Here is a 5,273-nt window from a genome sequence, read left to right as displayed (position 1 = left end):
TTTTGATGAGAATGAGGGGCATTTTCCCCACAAAAAAAGCCACAAAAGTACATTATTCAGGGTGTATTTCTATTCATTTCCAAAAAGCAGCTTGCTTGTCCAAGTGCAATAAATTTCTTGTGCTCCAATGTATTTATGGAAGTGGGTAATCAGCACTCGGTTTTGAACGAGCCCTTTTTAATTTGATGTCTTCCCCAATTTCATTCCAGCCTGTGCCAAAGAGGGAGCTACCCTAAACAGCCTCATTTTGTCACACTGCAGCTGCCAGTGACTCAGTGGTTTAAAAACTTGCTGATGGAGAGGGGGAAGGGACATAGTATACACAGAACATGGGGGTTTTAGTCTGTATTTTTAAATGCCACAGGGAAAACAGTTAAATTATTTTTTATTTTTTTTTTTTTTTTTTTTTTTTAATATTGGAAGATATGCCTATACTAGCTATAGTTGCTCTTTCTTCCATCACTCCTTTACTCTCTATACCCTGAAATCACAAAATAAGGCTTTTCCTTTCTCACAGGGGCAGATTTGGGTTCACTGGAAGCAGCTGGAGATGGACAGAACCTGCTGCCAGTTACCAACCTGAAACCCTTTCCCTCGAGGATTCATGTCTTGACCAACTTGGAGCAGATACATCCTGCACTCCACAGGTGGAGAAATCCTTGGCACAGCAGAGTGCTGCAGCTCTGCCATGCACAATAACCATACATACAGAATACAGAAAACACCTCTGTTTCATTGGCTCTCCCTATGGATTCAAAAAGGGATGTATAGACAGGCAGCTGCAAAAGCCTCAGGACTGGGGAGGGTGGGGAATAAAAGAGTTGCAGCTTCTTCCAGAAATTACAAACTCTGATACAGAAATGCCCAGAAACAAAGTGTTCTTTCCTCCCCCCACACCCCCAGGTTCTGCAGGAATCCATTTCACTAACCTGTACTGCTGACTAGGGGTTTCATCCTTAGCTTCAGCTTTCAAATTCATTCTGAACAATGGGAATCTTGCCACAGACTCTGGTGTGTGTTGGCTCAGGCCCATCATGCACAGGGAATGACTTTCTGAGGGACATGGCTGGGCCTGTAAAAGGAAATGTGCATCAAATGTTGATTGCTATGAAGTAATGGGACTAGGAGCAATTGACCAAAGCGAGAAATCCATATTAAATGGAAAAATTATGCAGCATGCAGCCAAAGGAAAGGACTTAAGGACAATTCCTGAAAGCCATAATCCTAGCTTGGGGATGCAATTAAAGAAGGAAAAAAAAAGAAAACATAAGTGTGTTGGGAGACAGGAGACAGAAATGCATTCAGAGAGTAGAATACAAATCATGTAAGGATGCTGTTGCTTCACAAGGTAGCAGCTGGACCCTCAGGTGGACAGTCCCCATTTGTCCCTAGCTCAGAGAGGAGCCTCTCGCAGCAGCAGCACCCGGGCAGGACAGCACGAAGGGAGGGACACTGTAGGCACGTGCCATGTTCCCAGATATCCCCAGCACAAGCACAGCACACAGCATGTCCACTCATACAGCAGAGGAGCTTTACTTTTTCATCCCAATTCTTCCAGCATCTAAAGCAATTGGGATTCCATCCAGAACAGAGAAAATAGGGCTAGGACCTTTCAGACTCTTCCTATACCTGACTGAGATAAAAATAAAAGAAACAACTCTGTTGAGCTAAGTGGCTTTTCCATTCTAACAATCTTCGTGCCCTTGAAATTTAGTTTGAAATGGAGCAGCCTGCTATTTCCACATCAAAAATCAATACAATCAACAGGTTAAAACATTCTCAGTTACACTGAAACAGTATCTGAGGAAACAATACACAATACTTTAAGAAACATCTGAAAGCTTAAAGACCATAAGAAAATAGAAAATCTCTTTGTTTGACCAAGGCAATGACATGGAACTATAGATGACCCCCACAGAGAAACTTGAGGAGGTGGGGTGTCTATTCCCAGCAAGGCCAGCTATCTGCTTTGCGACCTTGGGCATGTCCCCTACCAGAATGAAGTAAAAATGCTTCCTTACCTCAAGTGGCTCAAGGTCTGTATGAAGAAATTGTACTTCTCTTAATAATCCTCTAAACATCAGATGTATACACATAATATAATAACACAACACCATTTAACACTGGGCTGTAGCAGAAGAAAAGATCTTACACAGACTCTGTGTCTGACTTGCACTAACTCATCCAAATGACATTCCAGAAAATATTGTGTCTATGGTAAAAGTCTAATTTTTATTCACGGGAAACAAAAGGAAGCAGCTTAACATGCATGCAATCAGATGAATCAGAATGTACCTTTTCACAATCAAATTAAGAATGAAATTAAATTCACTAATCTCATGCTAAAATATTGATAACAGCCTGATTTAAATGTCTTTCTTAATGACCATACTCCCAAAGCATCCACCTTCCTTAGAGGTCCAGGCTAACACACTGCATCTCTTCAACTGAGCATCAGTTCCTGACCACAGAATGTAGGGACACATTCGTTCCCTCGTCTTGCTTTGAGATAAGAAGCAAAAGAAAACCATATTTTAGGTCTGTTTCTAAACATTTTTTTCCATTTGACCCCTCTTTTTATGAAATGTCTGGCACGAAGATATGAGAGTGAGACTTTTCAAAGAGCCTGATAAGGTATAGATCACAAACTCTAGGAATCCCATATACATTTCTAAGAGGGCGAGTGTGTGCATGTGTGCAAATAAAATGGCCTAGTTTAAAATGTCTTTTAACAACCAGTGTTTGCCGGGTTGAAGCACCCGGCTGTGAGCTCCCCCTGCTGACTCTCGAGCTCAAATAAACGAATCGTCTTCAGAGGCTTTTGCAAACACTTTCGATATTGGCTCAAGGTCAAAGGAGTGGACCACTCTAAGGACATTAATTTTAGCCTCAATAGCATCACAGACCAAAAACTAGCAATAAGGACACTATGTGTAGCCACTTTTACAGTGGCTACAAATTCCGATTTCAGTGATACTGTCCAATTTGCAGACTAACAGAATAAAACCATTTGATGCATCTTTATGCTTCTAAATAACGTACACCAACAGATTAAAAATCGAATTGGTAGAAGAATATGTGCTATCTTTCTTCTTAGACATGAACACTTGAAACAATATATGCCCAGCTACAGGCAGACACCAACCACCCCTTTGATCAGCTGTAACATCTCTATTACTGTACCATCTAGGCTAAAAAAAAAGGAAAGAAACCCATGGTTTACAGCCCTCACATTTTAAAAGCTATAACAGGCTTCCACAAATGTGAAAGCCATGTCATGCAGTGGCCAAATAATCCAAGATTACACATTTAAAATAGACCCTATTTAATATTTTAATTATTATTATCAAGACCATGTTTTTCTGCTTTTCTTCATGTCTCCCTCACCAATAACTTGGAGGACACTGTCTATCCTCATCTGTTGACTATATTTTATACAGTTCCAGACTTTTTGGGCAAATGTTTTTGTATCACACAGAAGTTTGGATGTGAACAAGTTGGTTCATTTATTGCTGCATTTCCAGATCCATTTCAAAAGGAATTGCTGACATCTACTGGTTCAAATTATAAAATACTCAAATTACAGTTTTTTCTTTCAGATAAAACCTAATGGCTCTGACTTCTTTCTCAGATGATGGCAGAAGAGGCAATACTGTTGAAATTATCAGAAATAAACCCATTCTCTCCCATTTAGCAGTTCATCTCCCCTCTGTGCTTTCTGGCAGACATAAATGTCTACAATTATATCTGCTAGGCACGAACAATTTTTTGAACTTGAAAACCACAGGGAGCATCTGGCTATCATATGAGGCTGCTCCACCCAGTACAACACAAAACCCTAATGTGCTGAAAATCCTCAAAGAGTTCTGCAAATCTGATGCAACACAGGATTAGCATCCTCATCCTCCCCCTTCTCAGAAGGGACCCAGCTTCCACCCAGTGCTGTATTTCTGAGCCTTGAGGCTGCTGCTCAGATGCTCCAGTGCCACACTGGGCACTCCAGCTCTCCCTGCAGTGTCTGTGATGCCAAGGATTTGGGGAAGGTGTGGAGGAGCCGAGTGGGTCTGAAGTGCTTCAGTAAGTGATTGGGTATTTCAGACTGGGGGGCTCTAAACAGACCTGTTCCCCTTACCCCTTTCCCATGGGGATCATGCACTCAGAACCCATCCTTTCACAATTCAACACCAAGCTGGGTCAGCTGTTGCAGGTGGTCATGTCTAAGCACACTCAATACCACTCTTGCCCCTCCTCTGTGTTCATGAGTTTTCCTTTCTCTTTCTGGAGCAGGGAGGTGCAGGCACAGGTGTGCTCTGAGCACGCTTCTAGAGTGGCACACATTTACAAGACAGACCTTTCCATGTTGCATTGCAGAGATCAAGTTTAGGAGCTCTGGGGCTTTGGCTTGAGCAGGAACAGCAGGTAGCTTGGTAGTGGTAGGATGGCATTACTGCACAAGCAGTGCTGCAGATGCCAGCCTGGGAAACTGGAGACACTCCTAAGGCCAGAAAACAACTCTGACTACTTTGAAAATGTTTCTTAGATGGAAAACTGTGGCAATTAGAGAAGCGGAGAGGTACCTGAAGGCATTTGGAGACACAGGTCAAGAGCAGTCCATTTAGCAGGCAGTAAAAATAGGACAACTTCCTACGCCAAATCCTAAGGTTTTGTCTCAAAACAAGCTTTCTCTTTTTAAACTCCTAAGGGCAGCAAACCCAATTTTTATTTCTTCTGCAGACATCCAGAATTGTACTGCTGTCAGCTGCATCACTACTGGTAAATCAGTACCTTTCACTCTCATTGCCAGTACCTGGCCAAAGCATCAGAGAAGCAGGAGGGCAATTAAAATATCACTCTGCTCCAAGAAACACACTGAAAGCTCACAGGCTTCAGTGATAACATTTAAGTAGGCTAACATCAAAATGCTGTAGCAGACCTGGCTAGTAACAAGTATCAGGCAGCAAAGCTGGACTTCTCTTTCCATGGGTTCTTTTTCCTCTTCACAAATTAAAACACACATCTACTCTGCATAATGCAATTATTGTTTCACATTTACAAGATCCTTACTTTCATGTAGTCTTTCAGAAATGCAATTCGAGACAGAGAAAAACAGTTTGCACTGCTGTAGTTTTCAACACTGAACAGTGGGATGACTGGAAAACACAAACAGAATAACCAAAATCCCACACAGAGCAAGATGTGAAAATAGATGCTGGAGAGGAGGAAGAAGGCTCTGGCATGTCAGATGCTGATCACAGCTAGCAGTGAAACAGGGC

This window comes from Corvus brachyrhynchos, unplaced genomic scaffold (genome assembly GCF_000691975.1).
Source record: "Corvus brachyrhynchos isolate BGI_N302 unplaced genomic scaffold, ASM69197v1 scaffold48, whole genome shotgun sequence".
Lineage (NCBI taxonomy): Eukaryota > Metazoa > Chordata > Aves > Passeriformes > Corvidae > Corvus > Corvus brachyrhynchos.
This window is presented reverse-complemented; position numbering follows the sequence as displayed.